This window comes from Mandrillus leucophaeus, unplaced genomic scaffold (assembly GCF_000951045.1).
Source record: "Mandrillus leucophaeus isolate KB7577 unplaced genomic scaffold, Mleu.le_1.0 Scaffold50, whole genome shotgun sequence".
NCBI lineage: Eukaryota > Metazoa > Chordata > Mammalia > Primates > Cercopithecidae > Mandrillus > Mandrillus leucophaeus.
In genome coordinates, this window is record NW_012105365.1 from 432,625 (window position 1) to 456,819 (window position 24,195).

A 24,195-nucleotide genomic window follows, 5' to 3' on the forward strand; every position below is an offset into this window, starting at 1 on the left:
TATCACAGTATAATTGATTTAAAATATTTCTACTATAGGCAAAGGGTTGATACTTTCCTAAAAGATAAAACTAGGTCCAGAGGTAGAAAATTTCAGAAGACAACGTATCAAACAATTGCTAGAATTTGTTCATAGAATCTATGTACTAAACCTACATCTGGATATATTTATAGAAAATTAATAATAAATACCTAAGAGAATTAAAATAAAACTGCTATTAAACTCTCCAGCTACTAAAGTTTCTTTTCCTCTAAGAATTTACATTTTCTTGCATTGAATATAAATAACATTATTGAAACAGTGCCCTGTCAAATATCAACTATCATAATATTAAAATACAGGTTAGCAAAGGGGATGTGCTTAGATGATACAGGGCTGAATCAATTCAAGATGACCTTTAAAACAACAGTAGATAGAAAATATGTGTCTCAAGATTACAGAAAAAAGCATAACAATAGTCTTTCATGTGGTATAAGCTTTCAAATGGGTAGCAGCATTTCTCAGTCCAGCTCAGCCTTGCTTTTCATGGAACCTCTATTTCTCTACTTAGAGCAATCAAGTCTGGATAATTAATATAATGATAATAAAAGTATTACTGATAATGGCTACCATTTCTGGATAGTTGAACATGTGTCAGGCACTTTCCCAGGTACTTTTAACACTCATATTTATTATAGTCTGAGAAGGTTAACAGTTGCTATTTTGTAGTGGTGGAAGCCAAGTAGGAGTCAGAGATGGCAGTGGATCACTCGGGTAGCAGGTTGAGAGGAGATTCAAATCCACCCAGAACTCCTTGACTCTAAAGTGGTTTGCATATGCCATGCTCTTCTTTCTCTCACAGGTTATTTTAAAGGCATTTCCCAATGGATTCTCCAGTTTCTGACATCCAGTGCAGTATGTATAGTGACTCTCAGGGGCAGCCAGAAGTGGGTGAGGGAGCCAGAAGTGGCTGCACCTTCCAGTAGGTATTTCTTTAAAAATCCTTGAAGCTACTCAAGACACAATTAGCCAACAAAACATGTTTCCTCAATGACCAACAATCTCCTTCTTCCCCTTCTCAACCAGTTCTTTAGTATTTATTTCAAATTGTTGGGGATGGGGGTAGGAAGAGAATACAAGGTAATGGATTTGGGTAGAGAAAGAAAAAGGGGAAAAGCAAAGAAAAATATTACCACAAAGATTCAAACTAAGAGACTTTCTCTCTAAATCTAATGTGAAGGCCTCACAAATGGGTTCAATGTGTGACTGCTGCAAAGGCTGTTCATGAAAAAAATGGATCAATGGATTGGTTGTAACTGTCTCTCCCTGGAAGAGAGAAATTTGTCCACAGGGAAAGAAAGCATTCTCAAAATTCTTAACAGGTATTTTTCCCCCTTTAAGAGGGCACAGGGCCATCCATATTATTCCTTCCTCTTCCAAAGACTTTATCACTAGTACAACTTTTCATTCATATTTTAAAAAATCATATGCAAATTTTGAGATAGGCTTCATGGTTAAAAGTTATACTTACAATGAATGTACAGTTCATAGTTATTATGGTGAACAGTACCTTCATATCAATTTTATATAGTTTTGATAAAATAGAACCACCAGATTAGGACTAGATCTGAGTCTCAGGCTTAATACTGTTATCATTTTCCTAAACTCAGACAAACAACTTTTATTAAAAGAAAAAATGAATATTATTAATTGCCCAAACTGTATGTTGTTACACTGCATGTAAATACAAGAAGAGAAAGGTGATTGCAATACTTGGTGTACAAGTACTTAACTCAGAAGTCAAGAATGTAAAACACATGAAATACAAAGCAATACATACTATTTTTGATCTTGGTTTTCCCATCTATTGAAAAATTATTAAAATTATAAATTATAAAATTATAAAAATATTATGTCTGCAGTCCCTCCAGTTCCAAAAAGCCATGAATCACATCTGAAGCATGGTTTCATTATCTTGAAGAATTATAAACACTTACAGTTGTATCTTTGTGTCTGGAGTAAACTGTTGACTATATTTAAATATAATGTATATGCCTCATATAAGGAATTCATCAATATAAGACAATCCCATTTCCCCCTAAATTGACTACACTTTAATATGCCAATAATCAAATTTTCATTTGTGATATTTAGTTAATATATAAATATTTGTTATATAAAATTTTAGTTTAGAAATTTTATTCTAAGTTTCCACATGCATTTTCGACATCAGAGCCTTTGTCACCGCTAGAACCTCTTTTTTCGGTCTACCTAAGTTGTTAAGACATGCTACTTTTGGCAATCCATGTATGATATCTTAATTGGAAGTTTTATCTGAAGTCATAAGCATACCTTATCAGATTGTTAGAATGGTGGTGGTGGTTCTCAATCTCCCATGTGATGGTAGATCGTTTTCAATCTTTCCTTGCAATTCCATCAATTTTTGTTTTATATTATAAGGCTGGGTAATTAAATGCATAGCAGTCTAGCACTATTATCTCTTCTTGGTAAATTCAGTCTTTAATCCTTATGTCATGACACTTTTTATCTTTCATAAAGCTTTCCAGGCTAAAGTTCATTTTATTCTTACATTAATACAATATAATGACCTCAGCTTCTTTTGTTTAGTATTTGCCTGCCATACCTTTTGTTACCTGCTTATTTTTAATGTTTCATACATGTAATATTAGGGTGTCTCTTTCATAAATATTACTTAGCTAAGTTTAATTTTCATCCAATTAAATAATCCCCATCTCTCAAGGAGAAAGTTTAGTCCATTTACATTTTGCAATTATTGATATATTTGGAATTACTGCTACCAGATTAATTTTGCATCCTATTTTGTCCTCCTTCATCTTTTATCTCTTTGCCTGTCTTCTTTTGGATTGAGTTTATTTTAGATAGAACTATTTTAGAAGTACAATTTCAAGAAGTTATGCATTCTATTTCCATGTAATTAGTAATTCCTCTTAATTTTTCTTCTTCTTTTTGCATTCATTATCAATTTAGGTGTTTAAGCTTTCACAAGTTTTTGGAAGCTGGTGAACACTGACAAATTATTTCTCCCACGAAACTGGAAACACACAATCCAGACAGTATAAGTATACGGTTGAACTGACATCAATAGACATAACCATTTCATTGATTGTATAATAAAACAAATTATTAAGTATGCAAATATTAAGTTATACAGCTCAACAGGCTTAAAAAATATTACATTTCTGCTCAATTCACTACCAGAAGTTAACTTCTCTTTTTGCAAGAGAGGTTGGGAAGAGATGAACAAAAATCACATTTGAAACAATAACAGCTGGTAAACAACTTCCAATAGATATGCAAAAAAATTACAAGATTTTCAAAAATTGTATTATTAACAATTATTTCAGCTACAATCATAAGGCATGTCTACCTTAAAAATATTTGCTAAAGAGCACATGTCCTAAACAAGACAAACACATTTTGCTAAAAATACTTAACAGCTCTCCCACTCTTCCTTCAGATCCTCTAAGTTGCACCTCAAATGCAGACATTAAATTAACTTTAATACTTTTTTAGTCTGGAGACAGACATTAAAGATAAATGCTTCTGTGCAATGTGGACTTTGTATGAACTTTTCAACCAGAGGTTTGTGATTTTCAAAATGGAGGTTTTCATAATAGCACAAAATGAGATTTATAAAAAGACATTAAGAAATCATCATTAGACTTGGATGAAAGCCAACAAAATCAATGGGTACACAAATCTGATGTACACTGTTTTAAATGTGGCAGTTATAAACATATAGTAGCAGGCAAATAGCCAGATAGGCACCAATATAAATGTTTGAAATGACTGAAGGAATAAATCACAGAAGGCCTAGACTGCACACTGTTCTTAGGTTTTTAATTCGGTAGCACATTATACAAGTATTGTGCTGGGTACTTTGGCACCCAATAACTCTATATTCCTTATATACTGATAAGATTCAAGAATGTGAATAGACTTCAAGAAGACATAATACTGCATGATTTCAGGAAAGATCAACTCATACGAATGGTAAACATGCTTTAAGTGTTGAACAACAAGCTTCTCTCTTCTTTGTCTTTTTTGAGACAGAGTCTCACTCTGTTGCCCAGGCTAGAGTGCAGTGGTATGACCTTGGCTCACTGCAACCTCCGCTTCCCGGGTTCAAGCGATTCTCATGCCTCAGCTTGAGAGTGGCTGAGAGTACAGGCATGCGCCACCACGCCTGGTTAATTTTTGTATTTTTAGTAAAGGCAGGGTTTCACCATGTTGGCCAGGCTGGTCTTGAACTCCTGACCTCAAGTGACCACTCGCCTCGGCTTCCTAAAGTGCTGGGATTACAGGTGTGAGCCACTGCGTCTGGACAAACAAGCATCTTCTGCTGAGTGTTCAAACAAGCTGATCATAATCCAAACACAGAGGTTTCAATTCTGTCAAGCTTGAGGCCTGGTAAAAATGCTCATCAATACTTCATTAGACTTATCATTCACTAACAAGTTGGCTAATATGTTTGATAAACTGGGTCCTGTTGTAAAAGTTCCATTTCCAAGGCAATTGCATCAGGTAGCCCGGTTTTATTTATTGCAAGAGTTGTTTCTCTGACTGCTGGTGTCTAGGAAGTGCAGCTGCAGTGTAGGACAATACTGCTCCAAAAGAGAAAAACTGCTTGCTTCTAACATTTCCATTTCACTTTTGTCTTATGAACTTCACTGCATCTTCATATTTCATTTCACTTTAATGCTGGGACAATGAACACTAGAGCTCTCCCAAAACCAGCAGCATGATGACAGTAATATTTAATGCAACAACTAGCCTCTCCAAGAAACTTTATTTTACAAAACATAACCAGTTATCAACAGGCTTGGATAAATGGCAGTGTACCATCATTCAGAACCTGGATGCCTTCTTTCTCACAAGAGCAGTGTTGTAAGTTGCTTCACATATTATCACTAATGGGTAAGAACATACTTTAAAGTTCCTTTAACATTCATTTAAGGTCATACTGACTGAAATATCCTGTATGTGACTTCACATGACCTGACCAATTCATTTGAGTAACGTTAGTTAAAAAAAATACTCAATAGGGTTATTTAAAAATTTAAACTTCTTTTTGAATAAAGCATACAGAAATGATGTAAAAAATTATGTAAAAATAACTGAAGTCTACTTCAATGTACCACACTTTATACTACACTTGAAATCTTCAGTGCTTTGGAGTATGAAGATGGGAGTAACAGGACGTGAAACGAACCTCCAGAAAAGCAAGATCAATTCTTCAATCCAGTAATGAGGCAACAGAAAGGAAGTTCCCCTAGGTTTACCCATCTAGGTCAGAACTCTTGTAAAATGCTTTCCTGATTTTAATTTGATTCTCGTGTGTCCTAGTTAACCCCTCTCATGGAGCTGCTTGGTAGAATAGTAATGATATTCTGTAATTCCTCTGTTTGCACAGAAGTCATGCTGTATGCCTGGTAATCTCCATTGCCCTTCAGAAACTCTGCAAATGCATGACCAAGAACACTACAGAACTGCCCAACCTGCAGCTAGCAGTGACCTCTCTTGGGGTAGGTTGTCTTAGTGTCTTAGTATCCTTGATGGTAAACATCAAGGATATAAAAATAAAATTTCCATACTTTATATCTTCACTCTCAGTTCTCCAAGTGGATGGCTCCTCAACTTTTTAATAATTAACTCTATTTAACTTAAAATTTAGAGTTCAATTTTATTTTTACACTCACGTGTAAGAATATTGCAATACTTTAATTCTGATGATACAGTCCCATCTATCATGTTATTATTGTCTAATATTTCTATTTTCTGTGCTTTTTAAGGACACATATTAGACATTATTATTATTACTGTTATTGTTATTTTATTTACCCATGTTTACTAATTTATTTAATCACCTTTCTTTTCACATTTCAGACATTGCCTCTCAGATTATTTTTTGTACCAGAAATACAAACGATAGCAGTTATTTCAATGAGCATCATTTGGTGGTAAATTCTGTTTTGTTTACATATAGGATAATGGGTTGGCTGGGTATATATTTAATAATTCTATATGCAGGTTCAAGGCATTTTCTCTTAACCCTCTGAATACATTACTCCATAGGAGTCTGTTGTTTCTTAGTGCTCTTCTCTTCTTCTTCAGAGTTCTGCAATTGCAATGTTAGGTCTTTTTATTTAACCTGCTTGGTACTCACTGTGTTTCCTGAATTTGAGGTTTCATGTTCTTCACCAATTCAAGAAAAAATTCCAGCCATTACCCCTCAAATATTATCTTTCTCCAACTCTATCTCTTCTCTCATTTTGTAATTTGGATGCAGTGCAATCTCATTAAATTGTTCATGTCTTTCCTCTTTCAGGTTTTCCATCTGTTTGTCCCTCTGTTTTCCATTCTGGGCAATTACTTCAGAGCCATCGTTCAGTTCAATGAATTATCTAATCGATTGCATCTAATATGCTATTTCCCCTGTTCATTTTGATTTTATAAGGTCTTTTCAATTCTTTGACAAATTTGCCTATTCAGTTTTGATAGTCTCTTAAGTTTTTTATATGATCTTATTTCTTTACGTTTTAAACATAGTTGTAGGTCTGATAACTCCTAATACCTAAAATGTTGGGTGAGAGGAGAGTTCAATTTTGTTGCTTTTGCTACTGATCCTCACTTGCAAAAACTTTTCCCTCACATGCTTTATAATTTTGGAGTGTAAGCTCATGGTTATCTAATGTTAATCCATGGGAAACCTGAGGGGCCTGGATTGAGAATGTGTTTCTCCATAAGGATATTCTTTTGCTTCCGTCAAAAGGCCTGAGACTCTCCCAATACATGGGTACTCCAAGTTCTTGCTGTTGGTTTCCAAGAGTATGCAAGTTGTGTAAATTTAAACCTAAATATGTAGAAATTCTCATATCAGACTTTTAGATCCCCATCCAGAGTGAAGGCTGGCACCAACAATTGACCTTGTGGTCTTTCTTTGTTGGAAGCAGTTATTCCTGAATCCATTACTGAGGCTGAATTACATTACTGAAGCCCATTAATGTGCTTTGAGGGTTCCCACTCTATGTGGAGAATCTCAGCTCTGATTCCCTACCTTTTTCAGGCCGAAGGTCTTGTTTCCTGATCCCCAAGTGGCTTCATGTTTCTATTTTAGACAACAACTTCAGGGCTGCTGCAACTTCAGCATTTGATTACCCTTCTGGTTTCCTGTCTTTCTTCATTCTTTGCCTTTCCGGATATTTTACCTATTTTCTTCTTGGTTCAGCTGTGCATCTGAAATCACGTGCTTGGTATATTTTATCCAGCATTTTAGGTGGCTTTTAGTACTAGGAGCAGTAGAAGAGATATTTTTTTCCCTGTAAGTATATATTTATAATCCCCGTAATTTAATTCATTACTATAAAATCATCTATACTTACAATTTTTAAGTCTTTCTCGCTGGAATAATCACAAAATAATCACCTACACTTACAATTTTTAGGTCTCTCTTCCTGGTATTCTTTCATTGCCCCATCCCTCTCTTTTAAAACTAATTCTCTTAGGTCACCTCTATTTAGTCTCAAAAACTAATTATCTGAAGTTGATTGAGGCTAACAATTTTTCACCACACAACGTCTAGATGAATCTCAAATGCATTATCCAGAGTGAAAAGGCAAGAAGCCTCTTATAGATATATAATTCCATTTATACAACATTCTGGAAAAGCCAAAATTATATAAACAGAAAACTGATCAGTGTTTGACATAGGCTGGAGGGAGGGTGAGACGGTTTAGCAAAAGAGAACTGGACAATCTTTTTGGATGGTTCTACATTGTGATCAAGAAGGATGAACACTGGGCCATGTGAGAGGGCCAGGTCAGGGGGATTATAATAAAAATTCAGAAGATGGAGCCATTTAGAGAGATGGAATACTGCAGATTTTTCACAAAGAACATTCGGGCATTAAGGATGGAAAGCCGCCCTCCTGTGAGCGGCTGAAATTAAACTTCCTTGTCTTGAGGGGATTCCCAATGATGTCTCAAGAGATGCTCCAGCCTACCCAGAGATGTTGCTGCCAATGGTGAGGCCCTCCTATCGATTTCAGTGTTCTATCCCAGGTCATTGAGTGGAAATCTGCCTCAGGCTGCTGGACCTGGGCCCACCAGGTTGGTGGGGGTGTGCTCAGTGAGCCTGTATGTTCACAAGGGGTCAGAAAAACCTGGAACATAACAGACAAGAGGCTGTTATGTTCATTTCACATTTATGCTGTAAAAGCATGTTTGTTGTTCATGGAAACTCTTAAAAAAAAAAAAACTAAGGAATTTTCAAATTATAAACCTGGATGACAAGACATAAACAATCCCTACTGAAATCAGAGTATGTGTGGTATGAGAATCTTATATTGTGAATAACTATGAAACGAGTGTTTTTAATACAGTTGAAAATAACCGTGTGCTGCTCTTCTAATTATAAAGAATTTTCTGGATTTTTTAAGTCCTTATCCATGCAATTCTCTCTCTCTCCCCCGCCCCCTGTCTCCTTGCAGTTTTTAAAAAAAAAATGTATGAAAGAAGGTAACATGAATAGTGAAAACCGGTCTTAGACCATGAATATAGAGCAGGATATTCTCCTTATTCCCTGTACAGGTTAGTTTTTGTACCTCAGAAATGAGGAAGATGGAATAGATTGTCTTTAAGAGTTGTCCTAGCTCTAACGCTAGAACAATATCCTCCAATCTCAGAAGAACCGGATTATGAACTAGAGGCAGCGAGAGTTAGCACAGTGGCCTGCCAGGGCTGACCTACCAGAATTTCCTGCTGTGCCACCAATGAAAGGAACAAACAGTGCCTCTCACTTCTCTCCAGTCAACCTTGCAACTAATGCTTTTTTAAAATCTAACCTAAGTTTCTAAGCCTTCCTGAAAACAGACAAAGAGAAAAGTAAACCTGGAGTCCTCTGCCAGACTAGAGAGTACCATCAAAGTTGAAAAGACAGAATGGAAAGTGGAGGACAAAAATGGTGGTGCAAAAAAGAAAAAGAGGAGGTCCATTGGTTGTGGCAAGATGGAGAGAGCTACTTCCTGGAAGACAGCATTTATTTTCCTTCCTTCCTTCCTCCTTCCCTCCCTCCCTCCCTCCCTCCCTCCTTTCTTTTTTTAAAAAAGAGTCTTGCTCTGTTGCCCGGGCTGGAGTGCAACGGCATGACCTCGGCTCACTACAGCCTCTGCCTCCTGGGCTCCAGCAGTTCTCCTGCCTCAGCCTCCTGGATAGCTGGGATTACAGGTGCACACCACCGCGCCTGGCTAATTTTTGTATTTTTAGTAGAGACGGGGTTTCACCATGTTGGCCAGACTGGTCTTGAACTCTGACCTCAGGTGATCCGCCCGCCTCGGCCTCCCAAAGTGCTGGGATTGTAGGTGTGAACTACTGCACCCAGCCGGAAGGCAGCATTTCTAATACAATGTGGAGACACAACATCTGCTAAATGACTGAATGTTTGCTTGAGTACTGAGTATATCAATGGTTATATCTATAGAGGTTTCACAATACCTGAGAAACAAAAATTGAAAAAGTCAACAGTCATTTTTGAGCAAAAACATCTTATGTTCAAGTCCTGGTCCTTAAAAAACCTCTTCAAACTATACATCCCCCGGAGGATGTCATTTTCTTTTTATTCTTTTTTTTTTCTCTGGTTTGGTTTGGTTTTTGAAGTGGGAAGGAAGTTGATCCCTTGCCTTTTTAAAGTTAACTTATAAACTAGGACTGCATGGATGTTTGTTTTAATTTAGGGTTTTATTTTTACACTGTAGTTCTAAAAGACTCCCTCTAAAACTGATGATACACCTGCTGTATAACAACTAAGGCAAGCTACATTTTGTTCCCAAGGGTGGCTTCTAAATCTCTATAAAACTCTTCACTGGAATTTATTAATGTTTTAGCTCATGAAAACTGGATATAAAGAGTAAAAATGTGGTATGTGTAATTTACATATTAGACCATGCAATAGAGATAGAAAATTCCATATAAAAAGCTTAAATGGGAACAAAAAGTTCTAGAATGTTCCTCACTTGCATTTTATATGGTGACGGGATACTATTACACTCATTATGGGCCTATGTCTGAAGCATAATAGTGTGCTTTGTTTTACAGAGTTGGAAGTAGAGCAACCAACCTGGAGTGAGTGATGCAGAGGGTCTATACTCATACTTTATGCACTGTCACACTCCTCACAGAGCCTGGATCTCTTCATTTGACAGCACACATCTCTGTGGCAAGGATGCCAATGCGGGTACTGGCCACTGAATTAATCGACATCTGATCGCTTGAAAACGAGCTGGATGATTTGTGAAGAAGTCCACCCACCAATAAAAACAAGTCTGTCTGTTTTCCTTAACTACTGAACAGAACTGTCAGGTGCAGCAGTCTTCTTGTCTACACATCAAAAGCAAAATGCTCAAATGCTCATGTAACCCCCTTCTATCAAAGCTTTTTCTCTTAGAGGGAGTACTATGGTCATAACACTGCTTTTGTTTTTCAAAAAATGACTTAGTTTTAGCAAATAGGCTTAAATTTATTCATTTTGCAAGGAGGGGACAGGAATTGGTCAAGCAGAACATGATTGAATCTCTGACATTGGAATGAACTCTTGGGGAAAATAAAGACTAACAGAAGAAAAGATTCAGCCCTGTGCAGTGTACTTCTCAACCCCAGGTGCTGGGCTGTGTGATGAAATGAGAGGCAAGACTCATAATTACGTTAATAATAGAGACACAGAGTTGTTTAACACTGGGACTTCCTTTCTCACTGTACTCAATGTAAAAAAAAAAAAAATTAATGAGATTCCTCCCCTCAAAACAAACTGATAACATTTTTATATTAGTTTCCGTAAATAGGTTGTAGTTTTGGTACATAAAAATACTCAATTCTTATTCATTTATTCTAATGAAATTGTTTAATGCCACAATCTCCCTGGCAGACACTCATTCCCATAATGGTCAGCTCACTAGACAGCCAATGCTATATTAGAATAATGCTATTTGCAGGCAGCTCTACAGTTCACAAAATGCTTTCCCATGTATTATTTTATTTGATCCAGATGATCAAAGGGTCATGCTTACAAAATGGAGAGTATTCAGACTTCTGATACTTACATCTTAGTGTCCATTGCATGCTATGCCAAAGAGTTATTGCTAGCTGTACATTACTCAGTTGGTAAAGGGGTTATTAGATTATTCCTAAAGTTTTCCTTAAGAACACATTACATTTTTCCACATTTATCCCTTTTCCTTTAATTTTGAACTTTATTGCTATAGAGACTATTCTTTCTATATTCTTGTTAACACCTCCACTGTCCTATGCTAAATAAGGACAATGGGGAGAGTCCAGCCTTAACGTGAACAAGATGAATAATCATACGAATCCACACTGCTAGGTCTCCCCATCAGATCTAACCCTTACTCAATACACAGTTGCCCTTGCAGTCAACTATACCTGATGGAAAAGTACAGAAAGTGTTGAAGAGCCCTCAGCAGGATCTGAAATAAATCAAGTTTTTGAAAACGCTAGCACTGACATTCTTAAGGCTATTCTAAACTGCCAAAAGTGGGCCAGAAAAAGGAAAATATTAAATTCTTGCTTTGGATTTCAGAGCTTAGCTTGGTAGTAATTCCCCAGCCTTGATTTTTATTTATCACTATTTTCTACTCTTCCTGGAAAAAAGAGATGTCTTCAAATGTTTAAGTTCATTCCAAAACCAAAGAAAGGGTGATCTGCTTTTAAAAATCTGTTAACTTATGACATAATTATAGCAGCCTTTCCTATGTACTAATATGATACTATTTTCAGATTTACCTTTCAAAAATCCATTGATAGACATTATCATAAAATATTCACAGACTAATATATATGAACTTGTTATATTCTTTTCAACAAGAGCCCTCATTTATTTAAACTTACTTTCATTTAACTCCTACAAAAGTAGATCATGTTTCCATCCTACTGTCTACAGGAGAGAACAGGGTAACTGCTTCGCTACATTGCTTTTGCAGAGATTCCACTTTAATTCCTTTTGCAATCTTCTCCAGTGCCTACTGGCAGTGACTGTTTTCAGCTGTGAAGTTTTATTTTTAATAATTTATACAGAACATTATAACCCACGTGCACTTAAACTATAATTTTACATGAATAAATAGCCTAATTAAAAAAATTTCCTATGATTTATCAGAGATCCCCAAACATTATTTTTCATATATGGGATAGTACAAACCTGTCAGTCATTATACTTGTATCTCAGTTATATTTTAGAAAAGATCCCTAGATTTAGTGAACCAGTGATTATATGATTTTGTAATTTTTGTTAAGTATTTTACTTCAAAAAAGTAGTAAACAGCAAAAGAGGCACCAATAATTACTTTTCAATCCTCTGACTAGAAGACTTGATAGAAGAAAAATACATTTACAATAAGTGACCTTTATAATCAGAAGAATCAAATTTGCAGAATACTTAAAAGTCTAACCTCACAAGTCAGCGTAGAATATCCTCAAACCCAAAGATGTGTATTCAACAGAATTGATTTCCAGCTTCCCAGTTATTTTATTTACAGTTATAACCTATCTATCATAAGCACTAGACCTTCATAACCACACAAACCTGCCCTGTATGAAATCCCATTGTAATGTACCTGAAAGACATTAGGTAACTCACGACCTTTCCAATTTCTGGATACAAGATCAGGATAAAGTTAATAGCCCTCTCCTACTTCACAGGACTGCTGTGAAGATTGACCTTTTCTTTCCATAACTTGCTTAAATCGATTATAGGCATCTTATTATTTCACTGACTTCACAGGTTTTAAAATGTTTTTAGGAAATCAAGAGTGAAGCAAAGTAAATTGTTAGTGAATGTTATACTCCTGTGATGCTTTTAATATTGATACTATTTGGAGTATAAAGATTACCGAATTTTCCTGAATTCAAAGTGGTTGATTAAAGCACTGTTTCAACTGAAACAGATGACTCTCATTTTTTATGATAAAAGATTGAATGGGAGTTTAAATACAAATCTTCATTTATCCAAAAATTCAATCTATGTAAAAATTTAGGAACGGCTTATGTTTCAGAGAGATTGGTTATAAATATTTAGTCCAAATTATCCAAGCAGTGTGAAAAACATTTTCACCATCAAAGGCTCCGGTAAAAAGTTTAACTTATTGGTGCATCTGCATTATGGTAAATGGAATTAACAGAAATGGTGGCTTCCTAGCCTTTCATTCTTCTGAAACCCTAGAGAAGTTACAAATCTCATCATCAGAAGGAGGTTTTGGAATGGTATGTCCTTTGACTATAAATAGTGCTAAAAATAGCCCCTGAAAGGTATAATTTTATATAATATTATTTCACAAAGAGAGAAGAAAATATATAAATATATCTTTAATCCTGAACAAACCTCTTCAAAGTTTATGTTCTCAGCAAACCTTTCACTGAGAACTGAAAGTATAACTTAGTAATGCAATAAATGCCCTAACAAATATATCAGATTTTTCACTTAACGCTTGTTACAGGTTTAAACCAAATGGAGTAAAAGGAAATCACCTTTTACAGTCTGACTCCTACAGGAAGAATGCCTTGCTGTTACGCTTTTTAAAGAAGGCATGGTGAATTGATCTCAACTTTGGTGAATCTTGGGCCATGATAAAAAGAAGAAAAATAGCAGAGCAGTTAACATTCCACAGAACTCTTTCTTCACATGTTTATTTCCCTGCACATTGGACATGATCCAAGATAATAAGAAAAGTGTAAAAAAGAACTTTTCTTAAAGGCAATATATAGTTTAGCACTCTATGTTGATATAGAAGAGATAATGTTTCCTCATCCCTTAAAAAATTATCTTGTAGATTAAACGTATTAAACGGTTAGGACTGCAGAAAATCACCAAAACTAGTGTTCCCAGTTATATCAAAATGAAAGAATATTCAGTTAGGTCAGAGGTCATGGGTTGTTAAAGTTTAGTTCAAAGCAAATGAAGAATCTATTTGCTGGGCACTCTAATTTCAGCTTTTTATCTTATGATATTGCATCTGAAATTTGAAAATATATGCTTTCATTATGAAAGAAAGAGAAACGGCTTATGTCTAAAGCAAGAATTGGACTGACTGCTGAACAGCTGAGCATCCTTTACATGGGCCCTGTTCTCTAAGAAATAAATGTCAGAATCCCTTTCAATGCTTTCCACTCCTACAAGGAGTTTCCTATCTGTCTTCTCTAACCCACAGTGTCTTTCCGACTGCACACTGAACCAACGACCTGGTGAATGATCTCATCTCTTCCCACTACACAGAAGACATGGCCAGCCAGGAGATGGAACCCTTGTTCTAAATACTGGGAGAAGATATACAAAGGGGAAGGAAACATATGGTTTACTATGTGCTAGTGATTTTTTTCATATGTGATCTCCCTTATCCTACACACCCAGCCTATGAGGTGATCATCATCATCCCATCTTGCAGAGGAAGGAGCTGAGGTTCAGATAGGAGGAGCAACGTAGCCTCAGTCATACAGCAAGTGAGGCAGAGCTCATTACATGCCTCAAATATGGGTACTCTCTTCCCTGTATCATTCTATCTACAGGCTATATTTATAGCTTGTTTTTTTCTCATTATGAAAGTAAGATATGATGATTCTAGAGCACTTAGAAAATCCTGGAATGTATAAAAAAGTCTTAATAGCATGTAATCCAGATATAATTTTAAAAAATCAATTAGATATATAAACGCCATGTATAGAGGTCCAAGAAAATTTATACATTTAGTTCTTTGTATTTTTTAATCACTGAAATTTTTTTTTATATTTCTGTTTTTTTTTTTTTCCCCCCCTGGAGACAGAGTTTCGCTCTTGTCACCCAGGCTGCAGTGCAATGGTGTGATTTCGGTTCACTACAAACTCTGCCTCCTGGGTTCAAGCAATTGTCCTGCCTCAGCCTTCCAAGTAGCTGGGATTACAAGCGCCTGCCACCACGCCCAGCTAATTTTTGTATTTTTAGTAGATACAAGGTTTCACCATGTTGGCCAGGCTGGTCTCAAACTCCTGACTTCAGGTGATCCACCTGCCTCGAGCTCCCAAAGTGCTGGGATTACAGGTGTGAGTCATGTGCCTGGCCTGGCCGGGCGCGGTGGCTCAAGCCTGTAATCCCAGCACTTTGGGAGGCCGAGACGGGCGGATCACAAGTTCAGGAGATCGAGACCATCCTGGCTAACACAGTGAAACCCCGTCTCTACTAAAAATACAAAAACTTAGCCGGGCGAGGTGGCAGGCGCCTGTAGTCCCAGCTACTCGGGAGGCTGAGGCAGGAGAATGGCGTGAACCCGGGAGGTGGAGCTTGCAGTGAGCTGAGATCCGGCCACTGCACTCCAGCCTGGGTGACAGAGCGAGACTCCGTCTCAAAAAAAAAAAAATAAAAAAATTAAAAAAAAATAAAAAATAAAAAATAAAATTTCCTTTCAATACCTGAATTTTACTCGAGTCCATTTTGAGGTTGTATTAGCTTTCATTTTCCCTCTTGTGAAGAGAAAAATTTTTAGACATCCATAAATGCTGTATCCTGTTGAGGGTGTACACTTTTCTTTTACTTGGGCTGTTTACTTTAATTCTCACTTTGCCACTTAATATTCTCTTAGTAATGTAGCTAGTTTTACGAATCTCCTTCACATGCAAAAACATGGTTATAGGCCTCTTATGTCAGGCCAAGGTCTAGTGATGCACTCAACTTTGTGACCATGATACTGTGAGGTGTCATAATGGAAATAAATAAATTTACTTTACTACACAACACTCCTTTTAACATTAATTAATAAAGTCTGCTGGAACAGGACTTCCATTACAAGAGGAGAAAACAAGACTTCAAAGTTAGGGGAAAATCAGCTGGTGTCTGTTGCATACCCATGAGGATAGCTGCAGTGAAAGCAAGATAAAAATTTTCATATTTTCTTTTCTTTTTTCTTTAAACAACAAATATTTATTATCTCATAGTTTCCAAAGGATCAGGAATCTGGGAGAAGCTTAACTGGATAGTTCTGACTCAGGAACAAAGTTGCAGTCAAATTGATAGCCAGGGATGTATTGTACTCATTTGAAGTTTGGGTCTGATGGATCCACTTCCAAGGTGATTCATTCACGTGGCTGTTGGCAAAAGGTCTTAGTTCCTCATCACGTGAGCCTCTCTCTAGGCATGTTGGCTGGCTTTGCCAGAGCCAGTGATCAGAGATAGAAGGAGCCAGAGCCCAAGACAGGAGATGCAATCTTTTATAACCTAACCTTGGAAGTAATGTGCAATAACTTCTGCCACATCCTACTGGTCACCAAGACCAACCCTGGGATGATGTGAGAAGGGGATGAAGACTAGAAGGTGGGATCACTGGGAGCCACCTTTGGGGCTGCTGGCCACACTGATGATTACAGAAGAGACCTGCTTTTTTTGTTTTGTTTTGTTTTTCTTTTTGGTAAATTGTGGTAATATAGATAAATAACTGAAAACTTGTCATTTTACTCATTTTAAGTGTACAATTCAGTGGCATTAATTACATTCATAATATTGTGCAACCATCACAGTATTTCCAAAACCCTGTCATCACCCTGAATAGAAACTCTACACAAATTAAGCAACATTTTCGTTATTAAAATAATGTGACAATATTAAAGATAATTTTGGGAAAGAAGAAAAATAATCACCCAAAATTCTACTACTGCATCACAACTATTTTCATCTTATATATTACATTTCAGTAACAGCTAGTCCACAGACTTTTTATAGTAATATGTTAGTATATACATATTTTTATTCATCTTTTTTCAGGAAACATAGGGAACATTTCCTATGTTTTTAAAATCTCCATACATAATATCCTAACATTGTTGTGTAATATTCCACTGAGTTCCTGAATCATGATTTGTTAAACCTTTCCCCATTCCCTTAATCTTGGTTAAGTTGATACCAAGTCTTTTTAAAATTTTTAAACTACAACACAGTAATGAGAATTTTGGGGCAACTTGGTTTTTACTTGGTTGATCTATTTCCTTGGGAGAAATGCTAACAAGTGAAATTGGTAGATTCAAAACATAATTCCTCTGGTTTCCAATCAGAAGTAAAGCAAAATCCCAAACTCTGGCCTGCAGGGCCATTCCTTAGCTAGCCTCTGCTTTCACTCGCCAGTCTCCTCTTCTCTCTCGCCCCACGTTCACCATACTCTCACCACCAAGCACTTTCATTCTTCAACAAATCCGAGCTGAGTGCCTTGTATGGGACAGGCTCTGTTGTAGGTGCTAAGGACATGGAACTGGGCAAAAAGTGAAAATCCCAGCTTTCATATGCTTAGAGCCTGCCAGTACTCTTCCGTTTCATCACATTGCTGTTTTATTGTCTTCATGGACTTAGCACTCTTTGAGATTATACTGTTTATATTTTCTTTACCCTCCTCGCTACTCTAGAAGGTAAGTTCTATGAGAGCAGAAACTTAGCATTCCCAAACATTCAGAGCATCTAGATGATACTAAATTTCTTGAATGTTCCATGATACTTTTATGACCACAAACACATTTCCATATTGTTTTTCGCATTATTTGCCAGTTTAGAGGGACATCAGCAGTAAATGAAGGGGCTCATTTTTCTACAACCTCACCAGTATTGGTGTTTATGAAGAAGTGGGTTGTGGATGTGGGGTTGGGTGCGAATGAAGGGTAGTTTGATGGAGAGCATAGAAGACACTGAAGCTATCTTTAGAGTTTTTGAAATATTGCATTAAAGTGTTATTTATCTTGATCGCTGAGATTTTTCTTGACACCACCTAAATTCTGAACCCAAAATGAGCACCTTACATGCCTCACTCTAGTCTCAGCCCTGTTTTGTATAAAAATGGCAAATGAGACAGGTATTTACAGATCTGCTCTTGAGACTACAAAATAACTGAAGACAGGAAAATAAAATTTGTAAAATAAACTTAGATGATCCTATCAGGAAAACCATTTGAGAGTTGTTTTCGGAATTAAATGAGATGATGCAGACAAAGCATTCTGGCACGCTGTGAGGCACAGACGTGTGCCGTGAACAGTGTAGCCGGTGATACTTCATATGGCACTATTGCCATTTCTCCCCTACTGCTACACTTGTAAAAAATTAAACTGACCTTACTAAATGGAGTTAAAAGAGTCCCTTGGGACTGCAATATTCTTTCCCAAATTAGAGTACATACCTGAAAATATTTTGGTAGGAGAAACCTCATTGGAGGATTTACAATTAATGGAAAAAAACATGAAGTAAAGAGGATTGAGATCATGAGTGAACTCATACAAAAAAGGTCTCATAATTTTTATTAATTTTTACTTTCTTGTAAATTTATTTTAGGTTCAGGGGGTTCACGTGCAGGTTTGTTACATGCATAAATTGCATGTTGCTGAGGTTTGGAGTACGAATGATCCCATTACCCAGGTAGTTAGCATAGTACCCAACAGGTGCTGTTCAACCCCTTTATCCCTCCCCCTCCTCCCAATAGTCTCCAGTGTCTATTGCTGCCATCATTGTGTCCATACATACTCAATGTTTAGCTCCCAATTACAAGTGAGAACATTCAATATTTGGTTTTTCTGTTCCTATGTTAATATACTTAGGTTAATGGCCTCCAGCTGCATCCATGTTGCTGCAAAGGATGTGATTTCATTCTTTTTTATGGTTGCATAGTATTCCATGGTGTATATGTGCCACATTTTCCTTATTCAGTTCAACACTGATGGGCACCTAGGTTGATTCCACGTATTTGCTATTGTGAATAGCGCTATGATGAACATGTGAGTGCATATGCCATTTTGGTAATATGATTTATTTTCTTTTTTGATATATAAACATATAAATATTGTGCAACTATCACAGTATTTCCAAAACAGTATATAAACAGTAATGGAATTGCTGAGTCAAATGGTAGTTCTGTTTTTAAATGCTTACTAAAATAAGATAATGGTGAGGTACCTTAAGTACAAATATTTTCAATATTCTTTTAAATACTTTGATGTAGAAACATTCTCCTGATAGATATGCTTCAGAATTTGTCTCCAGATTTTAAGATTTTATAACTGTGTTTTGCTGTGTTACACATTAAAGTATACTCCTCTCTTTGCCAATCTCCCCTTCAGGCCCACTCTGTTTGTCCTTTTTCTAAATGTCCAATGACTTCTTAATTTTATGGTCCACCATGATTGGTTCTTGTTTCCCTGGCCTATCTTAGTTTTAAGTGTCTTGATTTCCTCCTGCCTAGTGGGCACCAGGGTGCTGGCCTCAAGTCCAAATTGATCAACACAACAGTGCAAAAGCATGCTTTCTACTTGGCCATCCTTATTCTTCTTTTCCCCTTCTCAATCCTTACGTTCAAATACTTCCAAATAGAGTGACACACAAACATCTGAACCAGCCCTCAGAGCTACAGAGTATGAAACTGACATCTGCTAGAATTCTGAATAACTGTGATGTGTGTTTAGGGAGAAAATACTGCAAAGTCTTACATGGCAGATGCTAAAGTTAGTATGCATAACATTTTTGTTTGTCATTTTTGTTTTGCAGTTCAAGTCCTGGGAAATAATTTACTCTATGATGTATGCAACAAATATGAGAATATATTGGAGGAGGGATTTTCAAATAATTAGAACAAAAATTCATGTATTTCTTTCAACAGATCTTATTTCAAAAAGATTGCTTCCTCCTACATTAGAATATGAATGTATAATTTAAGGAGTGACTTCTAACAACAAATCTGCAGGATGTATTTCAACTCTATGTTATGAGGAAGAGTTAAGTAGTGGTACCTCGTGTTCTCCTTCTAGTTCCAAGTCCTTGCCTTTGACTTTTCATTTTTTCTCTCTATGCTTATCTGAATCTGCATTTGACTGAAACGCTATTATCAAACAGCCTAAAGTGCTTCTGGAGTCTGCAATTGGCTGTTCCCAACACAGAAATAGTTACTACATTGTAGAAACTTTAGTGAAACGATTTTCTGCAATAATTCATCAACAGAAAGGCCACCAGTCTTACAAAGGCAGGGAACTTGCTTTGTGCATGGGAGCCCAGTCTTAAAGTTCATTACTAAAAAACACTGCTAAAAGTTTCATGGCCTCTATTTCACTGTCATGCCCTGTGGTGAGAGGATGCCTAGGCTTTTCCAAGAGGCTGGTCAAATTATTCTTATAGTGTGACTCCCAGAAGACCCTGCATTCGTCTCTCATGTGGAGGAGGTTGTAGATCTAGGGGCACGGATGCTCCAAAGTGGGATTTGATGGTGAGCATAAAATAGGCTGAGGCTATCTTTTACTGCAACTGAGCACAACCTCTGAGTTTCACAGTCCTTTATTCCTAACTTTAACTCTACATCTGGCTCTTTATATAAAATGATTTATAATGGAAAGGTGCCATTTCATATCTGTGGCTTTAAGAAAACTCAAATTGGCATGATTGCTAGGCTTTTTATCTTTTTGATCAGCATTTTCACCTTTACAACTGAAATAAAAGAAAGACAAATGAATAGGATTAAAAAGCTGCACATTTAGTATCATCTGGGGTCCAACTACTTATAACTTCCAGGTACATGTAGGTAAGGGCATTTTCAGGTATATCTCTAACATGAATCAGAAGCTGGCGGCCAAAAAAAAAAAAACAGTCTACTGATGTCTTAAAACTAACAACATCAGCATAATGTAGGAAACTGAAGATAGGCATTTGCAGATCATACGTAAAGATACGGAAGTGTTTAAATAAATGAAAGAGAGAGAGAAAAAAACTCATCTGATTACTTGGGAGCTTAAAAGAACCCCTCCCCTCCCCTCCCCTCCCATCTCCTCTCCTTTCCTCCCTTCTTTCCTTGTCTTTTTTTTTTCCTCTTTCTCTTTTTCTTTTTCTTTTTTTTGACAGGGTTTTGCTCTGTTGCCCACGCTAGAGTGCAATGATGTGATCTTGACTCACTGCAACCTCTGCATCCCGGGCTCAAATGATTCTCCTGCCTCAGCCTCCCAAGTAGCTGGGACTACAGGCATATGCCACCATGCCTGGCTAAATTTTATATATATATATATAATTTTTTTGTACATTTGGGGTCTTGTCATATCACCCAGTCTCGTCTCAAACTCCTGGACTCAAGTGATCTGCCCACCTTGGCCTCTCAAACTGTTGGGATTACAGGCTTGAGCCACCACACCTGGCCACAAGAACATTTTCAAAAGAATGTTGAGGTCATTTCAAAAAGGATGATACAAACCTAATATTTATTTGTAGTCAATGTAAATAGCTGCTCATACACACCCACACAAACAAAACCTACTTAATGTGCTGTGTGTCCAGCTTCTATGTAGCCTGACACATTTTAGCACATTTACTAAGTTGTATTTCTATATTTAGGAACACTAGATATAAACAGGTGAAGAGTGACAGAGCTTAGACTGTGAAACGGCCAGCACCTACAGAATCAGTGCTGCCAAAATGCCATGCTTTGAAACTCCATTCTGGATACCCAAGAGAGATACATTCAATACTCAACAAAATCGAAGAATCTGAAAATGGAAAATCTCTCAGATATTCTGAGAGAAAGCAAATCCTGAGGCAGAGTCATAGGATTTGGATATAAGTCTATAGCTACATAATAAAGAAATAAGTGCAAAAATAAAAACCTGGGCAGGAGGTTTTTAGCTGAAAAACCTAATTCACTTCACAACATATTCTGGTGAAACACTTGCTTTAAGCTGATCAGAAGTTATGCTCTATTTTGCACTATGAAATTTGGTAGTCGGTAGCCACATGAGGTTATTTGAATTTAAACTAATATAAATTAAATGAAATTAAAAATTCAGTTCCTCAACTGCACTAGCCACATTAAGTTACTCAATAGCCACACGTGGCTAGTGGTTACCATACTGGAAAGTGAAGATAGCGAACATTTTTGTCAATGCATAAAGATCTATTGGACGGTACTACTCTATATCCTTAAAATATTTAATGCAGCTTCTAGAAATTTCTAAATTCTCATAAAGGAATAGTGTAGTTCACACAGTGGGAGGATTTGGTTCTTCAGATGAACGGTAGAGACTGGATTGAGAAAATCAATGAATGTGGCAATAGAGAAGGGGTCCTGATCAGGGACTCACTCCAAAGATGTGCGAGGCAGGCAAGGGAAGGAGCCCAGCTTTAAGTCCAAAGTCTATTCTGAACAGAAAATGTCCCTGTGGAAATGTTTTTCATTTTCTTGGGAAAAATAAAAGGCGCCAGAATTCTTTGGCAGTCACAACCTAAAAGCAAATGATGTGAGATAGCAGAATTCTAAGATAGGAAGGTAAAGTCTCACTTGACTACCAAATAAAATTAGAACTATAGGTACAGTTTGACTCAAATTCTATACTTCGGTCAAGGGTAACAAGAAATGAGAGCCAAAAGAAAAAAATTCCGTTTGTATTCATCTTTAAAAATATAACGATGTGCTTTGTCCCATGTGGAGGCAAAGGCATGGAACCTGGTGTAATCCCTAAGAAGCCTACAAGGTAGGCTGATCCAATTCATAAAAAATGTTCATCATCCAAACAGACACCTAAAGTGGCAGACAGGGTCAGACAAAGCATGGGGCAGCTCTGGCTTCTCTAACAGAGACATTTTACTTCTTTTGCTATCAGAAAAAAAATATATATATAGCTGCTTATCTCATATTTTACGGAGATAAACAGTTGCCCTGTAACTGTTGTTTTTTGTTTTTTGTTTTTTTCCCTCAGAGCATGCTGCCCTCTACAGGCCACATGGATATACATATATGTGAAGATGCATAAACAGGGTTCAGTTATATCCAAACAGGATCATTAGTAAAGGTAAGACAAAAAAGAAGGGAGGAGGTTGGTTATACTTGTGTGTCTAAAAGGCTTTAGAATCAAGATGAGAAGCAATCAACATTTATAAGCCTCCAATAAACTTTACCTCTTCAGCCGACAGACATAAGAAATTATAAATAGTACTATAGTCCTATCATGCCATTTTCCCTGAGAAACTTAAAAGTAGGTCGACAGTCACTTTTCCTTTGTTTTAACTAGGGAGGAGACGCTGGGGAAGAAAGATAAGTAAGAATGGTTGACGTGGTTTGATGCTTTTTCCTAACATCTCCAAAGTACATCAGTTTTTATCTAAAACTTTATATATTAAAACTCAGCTCTAAATTAGGAAATAAAAGCCAATGCATTTAGAGAAGTACACATGATTTTATCCCTAAGAATTTAATCTTTTAAGCCCTGGCTTTAGTGAAGTAGTTAAAATCTGGCCTAAGAAATGAGAACTACCCTTCATCTTTACTTCAAATCGATTCTTTTGCAATAGTTGTGCCATAAACACACACTCGCACACACACACACGCGCACTCACAGCTGGTATGTTTATTGGTTTAGTCACTAAAGGATTTAGCTGGACAAACATCACAAAGATGATGGCTGATTTAATTGAATTTATGATCAAATGTTTTCTATTGCAGGAAGAGTGGGAAATCACTTATGGGGAGATTTGAATAATTTAAGGGAAGTTCTCTATTTGGCATTATGTTTGTATATCAAGTCTTGAGGGATTAAATACAGCTGAGGACTAGCAGAGAATTCACATAGAGATACACAAAGATATGCTGTACAACAACGTAATGAGGGCCAGAATATTGATCCCTTTGTGTTAATATTTCTATTCATTTATCTCATTTATAGTCTGAGTAATAATAACCACACACATATATATATATATATAAACTCTATGAGACTTCCACTGTAAACCAACACTAGATTTTTCTGAAATCCCAAAGATGTTGAAATGATTTTAGAATATTCTTTCAGAGAAGACAGAAAAATAATTGTGTTGGGAGTTGTATATGTGTGTGTTTAAGGCTTTTCAAAGTGCATTTTTGTTGTTGTTAAAGACATAATGAAACCTATTGTTAAAGTTAATGTCACTGCCATGATGGAAATAACTATTTAACATGGGATCTGTGCCTTAGGGTATGGACGTGGCTCAGTGTCTAAAAGAAAAAGGCCAGTTACCTTTGGAATCCCCTTCCCATTTTCCTCACCATAACAGATATGGCATGGCCATGCTCCCAGACTTTATTCATTGTGTTTTGAGAGATAATTCATCTACTCTCCCCCTCTAAATGCTGTAAACAGCAAGGATAATTACTTTTAGTCTCACCAGTGAAATCAC

At 36.6% G+C, this 24,195-nt stretch overlaps 1 protein-coding gene across 4 annotated transcripts in view; it reads right to left on the reverse strand.

Moving 5' to 3' along the window:
* The window catches only part of CDK14 (cyclin-dependent kinase 14), a 603,701-nt gene that overhangs the window by 93,077 nt on the left and 486,429 nt on the right, over positions 1-24,195 (reverse strand). The gene's annotated exons all lie outside the window — the stretch shown is intronic.